The sequence below is a fragment of the Rutidosis leptorrhynchoides genome, chromosome 2 (assembly GCF_046630445.1).
Source record: "Rutidosis leptorrhynchoides isolate AG116_Rl617_1_P2 chromosome 2, CSIRO_AGI_Rlap_v1, whole genome shotgun sequence".
NCBI lineage: Eukaryota > Viridiplantae > Streptophyta > Magnoliopsida > Asterales > Asteraceae > Rutidosis > Rutidosis leptorrhynchoides.
In genome coordinates, this window is record NC_092334.1 from 96,703,616 (window position 1) to 96,717,183 (window position 13,568).

Below are 13,568 nucleotides of genomic sequence, written 5' to 3' on the forward strand. Positions count from 1 at the left end.
GTTAAATCGTGTGTTTCTAACAATTTTTTATTTTATTTTGTCCAATGTTTTCTTCTTTATGCCACTTGTTGGATTCTGGTAGGTCAAAATCCGAATATGAAATTTGATTGAAAATGGTTATTCTGGGGTGAGCGGATACGAATATCGGTGGTTGTAAGTAAGATAATAGATATCCGTTGAATCAGATTCAAGAATGTACAATATAACTTATTAATGTGAATTCTAAATATTCCTTGGGTACTACCCACCCGTTAAAATATTTTCATCATTAATAGTTTGTACGAAGGAATTTTTAATTACTATCTTTATGAAAATATACTTGCATATATATTTTCTTCAGAGATAATCATAGATTTAATGAGTCAATAAGATATTAAACTCATTTGATTTATCGTTAATTCTAGGTTACATAATCTCTAAGACTTTAGAAATTACATAATCGTCATACGATACGTAAAGCGAAGATAATCGATGTAGAACGATATATAGAACGAAGATCATACTCGAAGTACAGATATTGAGTCGTGTGATGTTGATATTCGAGATACAGATTGTGATGTTGAGATTTAAGGCGCGGTTGTGATTGGGGTGATAAAGGTACTGTCGGCGTTGACGATGGTAGTACGGATTATGCTGCTGGTGCTGCTGTTGGTGTTTGTAACCTTCGCACCATATTCTCCAAAACCACTACCCGAGCACGGAGTTCGTTGACTTCTTCTATTATACCGGGATGATTGACGGTTGGAACGAGCGAATGAACAAGATTTGAAATATGGGATAGTATGTAATCATGACGAGATACTCTAGAAATGAGCGAGAAAATGGTGTTTCGAATAGGTTCGCCGGTAAGTGCTTCAGGTTCATCGTTAAGAGGACAATTTGGTGGATGGAATGGATCACCTTCTTCTTGCCTCCAGAAATTTAGTATATTACGAACCCATCCCCAATTCATCCAGAATAGATGATGGGAAATTGGTTGATCCATTCCGGTAACGCTGTTCTCGGAGCTCGAATGGAAATCCATATCGGCGAAGCTATCGAAGTCGGAGGAATTTGAGCTGGATGAAGAATCCATCTTGTATGGTCGGAGAAATGAATTTTTGGTTTGGAATAGATTATAGGAGTTGGGTTTGGTACTCTTCAATACATAATTTACATATGTATATATAATATCAAAATCCCATGAATTACGGAGAATCTTTGAAATACGTCAGGCAATGTCTATAGTAACAGATACGCTAGGATATGAATTTTGTCTATACACTATCGATGCACTAAATGCAGTAAGACGTGTCTAGACTTAAGAATGATAAGCAGGCAGTTCCCTAAGAATGATAAGCAGATGATTTCCGACTAGGATTGATAAGCAAAACTTTTGACAGGCAGACACGGTCAAAGTCCAGACTCACTTAATGTATCCTAACAACTACTAGTTAGACACACTAATGCAAGGCCTGGTTCGCTAAGACCAACGCTCTGATACCAACTGAAAGGATCCGAAACTAATCATCCGGACGTTGTCCATATTGATTACAAACGAATTACAATAGTTGATAACATTGCGAGGTACTTGCCCTCTATATGATACATCTTACAAACGTTGCATTTATTCTTAAAAGACAATCTATAGTTACATCCATAATTGACATATTTGCCTGACATTTCATAATATTCAAATGACCTAAACCGCCATTTACTTAATAATAGTCTCTATGAACTTCAATGACTCGAATGCAACGCCTTATGATATAAGTCCTTAATGGCCTCAAGTAGTATCCTTAGTACGAGATAATGCACAGCGGAAGACTTAATTCATACCTGAGAATAACATGCTTTAAAATGTCAACATAAAGTTGGTGAGATATAGGTTTAATGTCGACAGCGATATAAATATAGACCACAAGATTTCATATATAAACATTTTAATAAAAATATTCTAAGTGGTTGAGCACTTGGTAACCATACTTAACATTTAATCACGTCGCATATTCCCTTTATTATGAAATCTTACTACACCGTACCAAGTGTAGTCACGAAACGAAGTACTGTGCAACCGTTGAATACTGGTCGTCCAGTCCGGTTGGGGTTGTCAGGCCCGATAGATCTATCAACAGGATTCGCGTTTACAATACCGCTGTAAATATTAGTTACCAAGCTACAGGGAAGTATGCCAGTGGTACAACTCAACGTAGAATATATTTTTCAGTTACTTGTGTCCATAACGTAAAACATAAAATACATGTATTCTCATCCCGAAATATTTAGAGTTTAAAAGTGGGACTATATACTCACTTTTGTCTTGAAGATATATATATAATTTGACTTGGTCTCCGGTTGATATCACGAACCTATCCATATATAATATATCAATACCTTTTCTTTTTAAACAAACGTCACATATATATACTTGTTATACTTTTAATACTTTGAATAATTCCTTAGTCCGTAGTTAGCAGTTCGTTGTTAGTAATTCAATTTTAATGGTTCATTTTTAGATGTTTAATATACCCGCAATGAAATAAATAAAACCCCCAACGAAATAAATAAAACCCCATCGTATATGTATTGGTCGAGATTAATCTTGACCCACGGTACCGGTGTTGTCAAATGACGTGTTGCGTACATAAAGTACCGGTGTTGTCAAATGACGTGTTGCGTACAATCATGGGATCTTATGATTAATCTTCTCGTGTTGTTTACGGGTGATCCTGAACCATATAAAATTGAATTATAAGTACATATATATAAAATATCATGTTAACTTAAAAAGATGTGATTTATTTAATTTTTCCCAATTATTTTCGTGGCTAAACTAGTCTTGGGTATCCGATTTTGTTTCGGTCATAGTTTCTTCGTTACAACTCCGTTTTCGTTGATTCAACTTGCCACTTCCTTGGATCGAGTCCCTCTTTAAGACTATGAACTTTAAATACCTTAGTTTGTATTCGAAATCACAGGTCATAGGTCAAACTTTAGTGAAACTTATGAAGTTGATCATTTTCCATCATGTAAACAACCTTAAATGATTATTTTTCTAAAAATACTTATACTTTGAGTTAAATCATGAAATTTTTATGTGTTATCATATTCATAGTAAAAATCATTTTTCCAGAAAATAAACCTCCAATTCAAAGTTTAAGATGGTTTTTAATTATCCAACCCAAAACAGCCCCGGTGGCACTCCGACGTCGTAAAAACAGTTTTTAAGATAATCTTTGAAAAACCAAGTTATACCTTGTTAAATTAGCATATATTTAAGTTATATTACAGGTCTTGGAGTATTTTAAAAATTAAGTTAGAAGGATCTATTTAGTTTGCAAACAAGTTTGAAATCATTCAAACTATGTTCTAGTTTATAAACTCTTATATATATAGCTATAAATATATGAATTGAAAAAGAGTTGAAGTAGAGTTTTTACCTCAAGTTTAAAATGTAAAGTTGCTGGAAAGAAGTAGTAAAATAAAAGTTGAGAGAGTTCTTGCAAGTGTGTGTGAAAATTGGAAGTAAAATTTGGAAAATGAATGTGTAAAAAATGAGTTAGAAATGGTGCTTATTTATAGGCTTGAAAATTTGGTTTTTAGTGAAAATATCTAAGATAAGTTAAAATTTATTATGTCATGAATGACATATTATTCCAATAATTGAAGATTTCTATTGGTATATACCAATAGTAAATACTTCTAGAAGCTGTGTATAGTACCCTAGATATACGTATAGGATTATTGAGGAAACGGAACGAGGATTCAAATATAGTTATCTTTTGTAAATATACTTATATTGTTTTATGTATTTAAGTCTTTAAAAGTGATTAAATACATTACTTATACGATATATGTATAAACATTATAGGTCATAAGTATTTATGTCAAATAACGTTACGTATGGTTATCGTTTTGAAAACTTAAGTTAGTAGTTTCAAAATATACTTATAACTTATTGTTATTAATACAAAATGAGATATTAAAACATTCTTAGGTCATGTTAAATATGTATATATACATATATATACACAAACATATAATTATCATATATTGTATAGTTCGTGATATCATCGGTCAAACTAGACGGTCAAACGTTGTGTAAAACTCTTTTCAAAAAACATAAGTCTCGACAATTTGGATTGCTTATCATGTTGGTAAGGTTTAATTTATGTAAATATTAATCTTATAAGTATAGAACGATCAAAAAAGTGCGGGTCAACTTTAGGGTTTTTGCTTATCGTGTCAGAACCATATAGAGATTAGAGTTTAAATTTGGTCGGAAATTTCCGGGTCGTTACATCAAACCTAGTGTTTATCATCTCTGTTGCGTCTACGTACTTTCCTACAATATTGAATCTCAATATTGATACGTAAGCACTCATATTTTATCTTTTATATATTAATTGTGTATCCATGTCTAGTGCTCGAGTATATATATATTTATATATGATTGTATGCTAAATTTGGTCGTTAAACAGTTTTTAATGAATCACGAATTAAATACATATATTACTAGTAAAAGGTATATGATATACATGTTTTTGGAAAGTTAGCGAAAAATCAATAACTTTTCATTTAGATATCGAATAGTTTCGATGAACGGATTAAAAGTTATCATCAACTGAATTATGATTAATAATAATTGGAATTGCTTTTGAAACCGCAATTAAGATTTAAACAACCTGTTTATGAGATTGATAAATTGGATTTTTGAATACTACTAGCCGGGTAAATGAATCCTTATATAAGGCACGTCTCGTTTTGTTGAACTATTATCAAAATTGACTTTTTGAAACGACTTTGGATAACTTTTGTTTGTCGATCTCGAGCATTAGGATTGTGATACACTATGACCTGACCTAGCTTGATAGACATATATTGACCAACATATGTTCTCTAGGTTGAGGACTACGGTTATTTGATATTCCGTGTTTCGATCACATTTTGGTGAACGACTTTATATGCTGCTAAGGTGAGTTTCATATGATCCCTTTTACTCAATATATTTTTGGGCTGAGAATACATGCGACTGTTTATAAATACTGAAAATACTAGATTTATATGCGTGAGTTTCATTGCTCCCTTTTTAATTGCTTTTGCAATCTATATTTTTGGGCTGAGAATACATGCACTTTATTTTAAACGCAATGGATACAAGTACATACTAAATTCTACACCGAGTTTGAACCGAAAATCCCTTAGCTTTGGTAACTAGTAACTGCCAGTTATAAGAACTGGTGGGCGCGAGTAGTTATATATGGATCCATAGGGCTTGACATCCCCGTCTGTTCCAGGTATAGAAAGAAACTCTAGCCTGAACTATAAAACAGACGTATGCTATTTGAAGTTAGTACACGTTGGATTACGTGTATTGTACATGTTGGTTGCATGTTAAATGAGGGGTACTTATTATAGACGTTAAGGCTTGGTTACCAGGGTGCTCATTCTTGTAGAATATTTTGATAAACGTTTCTGGATGAAACAACTGAAATCTTGTGATCCATATTTATATACAGATTATGTGAAACATACAAACTATGAACTCACCAACCTTTGTGTTGACACTTGTTAGCATGTTTATTCTCAGGTTCCCTAGAAGTCTTCCGCTGTTTGCTTATATGATAGACAAGCTATGTGCATGGAGTCTTACATGGCATATTTTTCAAGAAAACGTTGCATTCACCAATTCATCACCATGTACCTTATTTTGACTGCATTGTCAACGAAAGCACTATTGTAAACTATTATATACGATGATTGTCTATATGTAGGAATCATCAAATGTCGAAAACCTTTGATTTAAATATACATTTATGGTGTGCCTTTTCAAAAGAATGCAATGTTTACAAAACGTATCATATAGAGGTCAAATACCTCGCAATGTAATCAATGAATGACGTGTTCGTCCATATGGATTTGGAGCGATCGTCACACATATGAATCATATTAAGATATTGATACACTTGGTTAATTATGTTAAATGATAATTAAATATATTATTAAGTGTATTAACAATGAAATACATATGTAAAAATAAGACTACTAACTTAATGATTTCGAAACGAGACATATATGTAACGATTATCGTTGTAACGGCATTTAACTGTATATATATCATACTAAGTTATATTATATATCATAATATCATGATAATATAACAATTTAACATCTCATTTGTTATAATAAACAATGGGTTAACAACATTCAACAAGATCGTTAACCTAAAGGTTTCAAAACAACATTTACATGTAACGACTAACGATGACTTAACGACTCAGTTAAAATGTATATACATGTAGTGTTTTAATATGTATTCATAGACTTTTGAAAGACTTCAAGACACTTATCAAAATACTTCTACTTAACAAAAATGCTTACAATTACATCCTCGTTCAGTTTCATCAACAATTCTACTCGTATGCACCCGTATTCGTACTCGTACAATACACAGCTTTTAGATGTATGTACTATTGGTATATACACTCCAATGATCAGCTCTTAGCAACCCATGTGAGTCACCTAACACATGTGGGAACCATCATTTGGCAACTAGCATGAAATATCTCATAAAATTACAAAAATATGAGTAATCATTCATGACTTATTTACATGAAAACAAAATTACATATCCTTTATATCTAATCCATACACCAACGACCAAAAACACCTACAAACACTTTCATTCTTCAATTTTCTTCATCTAATTGATCTCTCTCAAGTTCTATCTTCAAGTTCTAAGTGTTCTTCATAAATTCCAAAAGTTCTAGTTTCATAAAATCAAGAATACTTCCAAGATTGCAAGTTTACTTCCAAGTTTTCTAAATCCATTCCAAGTAATCATCCAAGATCAAGAAACTTTTGTTACTTACAGTAGGTTATCTTTCTAATACAAGGTAATAATCATATTCAATCTTTAATTCAATTTCTATAACTATAACAATCTTATTTCGAGTGGAAATCTTACTTGAAATTGTTTTCGTGTCATGATTCTGCTTCAAGAACTTTCAAGCCATCCAAGGATCCTTTGAAGCTAGATCTATTTTTCTCTTTTCCGGTAGGTTTATCCAAGGAACTTAAGGTAGTAATGATGTTCATAACATCATTCGATTAATACATATAAAGCTATCTTATTCGAAGGTTTAAACTTGTAATCACTAGAACATAGTTTAGTTAATTCTAAACTTGTTCGCAAACAAAAGTTAATCCTTCTAACTTGACTTTTAAAATCAACTAAACACATGTTCTATATCTATATGATATGCTAACTTAATGATTTAAAACCTGGAAACACGAAAAACACCGTAAAACCGGATTTACGCCGTCGTAGTAACACCGCGGGCTGTTTTGGGTTAGTTAATTAAAAACTATGATAAACTTTGATTTAAAAGTTGTTATTATGAGAAAATGATTTTTATTATGAACATGAAACTATATCCAAAAATTATGGTTAAACTCAAAGTGGAAGTATGTTTTTCTAAAATGGTCATCTAGACGTCGTTCTTTCGACTGAAATGACTACCTTTACAAAAACGACTTGTAACTTATTTTTCCGACTATAAACCTATACTTTTTCTGTTTAGATTCATAAAATAGAGTTCAATATGAAACCATAGCAATTTGATTCACTCAAAACGGATTTAAAATGAAGAAGTTATGGGTAAAACAAGATTGGATAATTTTTCTCATTTTAGCTACGTGAAAATTGGTAACAAATCTATTCCAACCATAACTTAATCAACTTGTATTGTATATTATGTAATCTTGAGATACCATAGACACGTATACAATGTTTCGACCTATCATGTCGACACATCTATATATATTTCGAAACAACCATAGACACTCTATATGTGAATGTTGGAGTTAGCTATACAGGGTTGAGGTTGATTCCAAAATATATATAGTTTGAGTTGTGATCAATACTGAGATACGTATACACTGGGTCGTGGATTGATTCAAGATAATATTTATCGATTTATTTCTGTACATCTAACTGTGGACAACTAGTTGTAGGTTACTAACGAGGACAGCTGACTTAATAAACTTAAAACACCAAAATATATTAAAAGTGTTGTAAATATATTTTGAACATACTTTGATATATATGTATATATTGTTATAGGTTCGTGAATCAACCAGTGGCCAAGTCTTACTTCCCGACGAAGTAAAAATCTGTGAAAGTGAGTTATAGTCCCACTTTTAAAATCTAATATTTTTGGGATGAGAATACATGCTGGTTTTATAAATGATTTACAAAATAGACACAAGTACGTGAAACTACATTCTATGGTTGAATTATCGAAATCGAATATGCCCCTTTTTTTATTAAGTCTGGTAATCTAAGAATTAGGGAACAGACACCCTAATTGACGTGAATCCTAAAGATAGATCTATTGGGCCTAACAAACCTCATCCAAAGTACCGGATGCTTTAGTACTTCGAAATTTATATCATATCCGAAGGGTGTCCCGGAATGATGGGGATATTCTTATATATGCATCTTGTTAATGTCGGTTACCAGGTGTTCACCATATAAATGATTTTTATCTCTATGTATGGGATGTGTATTCAAATATGAAATCTTGTGGTCTATTATTATGATTTGATATATATAGGTTAAACCTATAACTCACCAACATTTTTGTTGACGTTTTAAGCATGTTTATTCTCAGGTGATTATTAAGAGCTTCTGCTGTCGCATACTTAAATAAGGACGAGATTTGGAGTCCATGCTTGTATTATATTGTGTAAAAACTGCATTCAAGAAACTTATTTTGTTGTAACATATTTGTATTGTAAACCATTATGTAATGGTCGTGTGTAAACAGGATATTTTAGATTATCATTATTTGATAATCTACGTAAAGCTTTTTAAAACCTTTATCTATGAAATAAAGGTTATGGTTTGTTTTAAAAATGAATGCAGTCTTTGAAAAACGTCTCATATAGAGGTCAAAACCTCGCAACGAAATCAATTAATATGGAACGTTTTTAATCAATAAGAACGGGACATTTCAGTGATCCTGTTGTTGATGATCTGTACATGATGGTTTTGTACGGGGCGTCACAGTTAAGCTTGTTTAAAAGATCCCTGTGGAACGAACCGGACTTACTAAAAACTACACTACTGTACGATTAGGTACACTGCCTATAAGTGTTGTAGCAAGGTTTAGGTATATCCACTCTATAAATAAATAAATAACTTGTGTAAAATTGTATCGTATTTAATAGTATTTTCTTGTAAAAATTAATAGTATTTTATACCCCTTCGCTTTAACATCATCAACCGAGGGGGACTAAACCACCCGTTGCGATCATCTCCCGTTTCGACTATGCCGATGCAGCGATAATAACCCCGCCCCCATCGCTGCCTGGGAGGAAAGCTTGAAACCGATCCAAAGACACGGCTAAGTAAAACCCCCTTCCCCTTTACCCCCCAAACGATATGGGATAGGTGTCATGGATGGATACTTCATGGCAGGGATGAAATTGTGTTTTTACTATGTAGCCAACGGGGGTTAAACTCCTGACCTCCCCTAAAGGAGGCAGGCCACCAACCGCTGGACCACATCACAACTTCAGGGAGAATTTCACTATGTGCGAAAAGCCAGCCGAAAACTAAGCTAAAACTATACAAGGCCAAGTAAAGAATGCCAACAAGATGCATACTCTGCGTGTTCTTCATTTTTAGAATAAAACCTTACTGCTGGAAACAAAGATTCTTGAGGTATTCGCTTATATTAGGGTATGCTTAGTTCAAGATGGGTTATGATAATAGTAATGGGAAATGAATGGTAATGGGAATATAATGATCATTTCCATTACATTGTTGTTGCTTCGTGGTTGTTAGTTCATAATAAGATTTGTTAATTTGATCAACATATTAAAGTAACACTGTAATATACTATTGAGTATATATTATAAGTAAATAACTTATAAAGTGTATAGTTTTAGAATCATGTATGATAAAATACCCGCGAATGCGCGGGTTATAAACTAGTAATAATAGAAAAAACAATACACCCTGTTCAAATTCAAAGATTACCAATTATCACTACAGCATCATATCAAAATATTGAATTAAAATCACTGAATTATACACATACAGTCAATTAAAGACAAATTCAAATGAACGAGAATTGATAAACAAAAACGTACCTGGAATTATAATGGAAAGCAATTCATCAAATTCGGATGATGGATCACGCTTTCGTGACCAAAAAGAACACCCTTTTAGGGTTTTTTCCTTTTTCCACAAAAAGATTAATAATTGATTAAAAGCCTTAAATCTTGTTGGAGTGTTTGTTTAGTTAAGGATACAATCACGAATCTGAAAAAAGATTATGAATCTCCTTTAGGGTCTTCCAAATAATACGACAATAAATTGAGGACATATCTGCTATAAAGATGGATTTGATTTTTTGATATATGTTGATATGTATATCTTTTTAGTTGGGTGTGATTTTCATGAGTTTAGTTTTACCTTTTTAAATTTTCCAATTAGGGTTTGTAATTTGGGGAAGAACAAAATGAGCAAAAAGACTTTAGATCATGAAGAAGAGTAAAAGGACCAATTTACCCTCACATGCAATGCACATGTTAAGGGTTTACATATTTTTTTAACGGCACGTTGACGAAGGGACTCGATATGTTAAAATGGGATAATGGAAGGATGTTGTTAGCCAAAAAAATCGAAGGCACGCTGTTAGTAGATGCAATTTTAGACCGAGCTTTTGGAATGACCGGATAAAACTAATACACGGAATTAGGATAAAGGCATCAACATTACATATTAAATGACATTTTAAACATACTAACACTCTGTATTGGATAATTCAAAATAATATTTGTTGAGTTTATTTTTTGTTTTAAAGTACTAGGAGGTTAGTGTTTTGTATTTTTGCTGCAAGATTGAGGTTATATGTTAGAGTTTAGTAGAATGATTATTGAATTGAAAGTTAGAAGCTTAGGGTTAGCAATTTTTACAACTGTTGGTTTTTAACTTTTCGAGTAACATTTTTCAACTGAATATGCGATACTTCTTTGTACCATTTGCTTACAAGATTTTATATATTGATAAAGTTTGTGCAGTATAATGGTGTTAGATGTGACCAGCTAAGGCCCAATCTTCTGAGAAGCATTTGTAGATTTTACAAATACACGTCGAGTCGATATTGATAGACGAAGTACGGTAGTGCTAGAGGTACCTATCCACGATGGACAATAACGCATTGCAAGTCTTTTCGTGTGACCATGGAATATGTACGACATTGGTTTTAGAAACAAGAAAGGTACAAGGTTTCGAGTGGACGATTTTTTTGAAAGGATTCCCAAAAGAACATGGTAACGAGGTTCTTGAGTTACCAAACAGAGTAGCTTACCCACATGGTTTATTTCATAAACTAAATATCAGTGAAGAAGGTTTGAAACATGTCATTACTGTCCTCAGTAACTCGAGCACGGGACAACATACCGGATACGCGTTTCATTATGTATGTGTGGTGACATTTGAGAGTTGGTGATTCCGCCCCATTAAGAGAACGTTTGCGAAAACATTTAGACTATAAGAAAGTTTAGATCTTCATCAAATGACACCGTGGACGGGTCCTCTTGCACACTGTTGAAAGAAATACTCGGGTTATAAAGAGAAGTGTCAGACAAGTACAAGGAAGAGGAAGAGAATGCAAGAAACCAGTTAGAGACAGTTTACGTGTCAATGGATCACCTTCCGGGTTTTGGAACGGGAGCATCCACGGGAACAGGAAGGTGATCCATCGCCACAAAAGCTACCGCCAACCGATTTCTTGCATCATCTTCCCCTTCCTTATACTTGTATGTCACTTCTCTTTGTAACCCGAGTAGAGATGGGCAAAAAAACCGGATCCAGATCCGATCCGGTGACCCGATCCGGAACCGGACAGAACCAGAACCGGACACAGCGAAATCCGGATCCGGATCCGAGATCCGATCCGGTTCCAACCGGATCCAGATTTTCAAGAGAACCGGATTTTTTCCGGATATAAATCGGATTTTATCCGATCCGGTTTGGATCCGGATCCGGATCCGATCCGGTTTTTCAAAAAAATAGCCTTTTTTTTTTGCAGTTTCAGCCTTTTTTTGCAGTTTTTTGAGTTTTTTTTTTACCATTTTAACCCCACAAAGTCCATTATAAATACATGGTTTAGCTTTGGTTGAAAATGCACCAACAAACATTCTCATATTTATTTCTAAATCACTAAATATTCTCTAATCTCTACTTACTTATCCCATAATGGATAATTCACCAGCTTCCGCTTCCGGTTCCGCTTCCGTTGGAACATCTTCACAAGGCTGCACTTAGACCAATTTTAAATGGTGCATTTATTCATACACGTTGTGTTGCTCATATTATAAACTTGGGAGTTCAAGATTGTTTAGCTTTTTGTTCTTCATTAAAAGAAAAATTTAGAAGATTATTTGTAACGATTTATCGTACGAGCAACGCACGACATCATAACTATAAGGCTTTTGTTAAAGATTGTCATGGCACTTGGTTAGGTCCTTATTTTAATGATGTTTTTGAGAATATGTTTGGTATTTATGCAACAAAATATGGTCGACAATCAAACCCAATTGTTGACCAACCCGGATCATCTTCTCGAAGGAGCCGAGACCTCAAAATAAGTCTTTTTAACTTGGTACGTGAAGACGCTTCCAAACGTGCACGAACATCGGCACCCACAAGCGAGTTGGGAAATTATAAGATGGCAAACTTTGCACTAAACATGAGTGAAGAACAATTTAACAACCTTGACATTTTAAAATGGTGGGAAACAAAACAAGACACGTATCCAATATTAAGCATTATGGCTCGTGACTTATTTACCGTTCAAGCTTCAACCGTAGCTTCCGAATCGGCCTTTTCTTTAAGTGGTCGAATTATATCGGAAAGAAGGTCAAGACTTACCCCCCAAGCCGTGAAAGTATGTGTATGTTTGAAAGATTATTTGGATGGGGTAGATAGGATACAAGATCAAACTTCATTAGAAGGTCCGTTATATAACGACATTGAAGAATGTATAGAGTATGAAGAAAATTTAGCGAGATTATCACCTACAACAACCGAAGAGAATTCCGACAATGAACTAAACGAAGTGGATGAAGGTGACTATGAAGCGTTTGATATGGACCAAACCGAAATGAATGTATCGGGTTACCAACAAGCTTACCTTTCTCTAGTTGATGACCCCGCTTTTGAAGACTACGATCGAAGGCACCGACCTCAACGCGCTCAACAAGATAACACATTTGGGTCATTTGACGACTAAAGTATAACGGGTGATGGCAATGCCGAAGCTCGATATACTTTAGTCTTAATACATTATTGGGTGATGGCCATGCCGAAGCTCGAAATGTATTAATTATAATTGTATTGTTCGAATAAAAGTGTTGTTATTTTTATTATTGTATCGTTCGAATAAAAGTGTTATTTTTATAATTGTATTGTTCGAATATTGTTAATATATTATCTATTGTGTTGAGCATTATAACTTTTCTTTATATCGATTATATTATTGTTGTCAAACGTTAAAAAAAATAGAACTGGT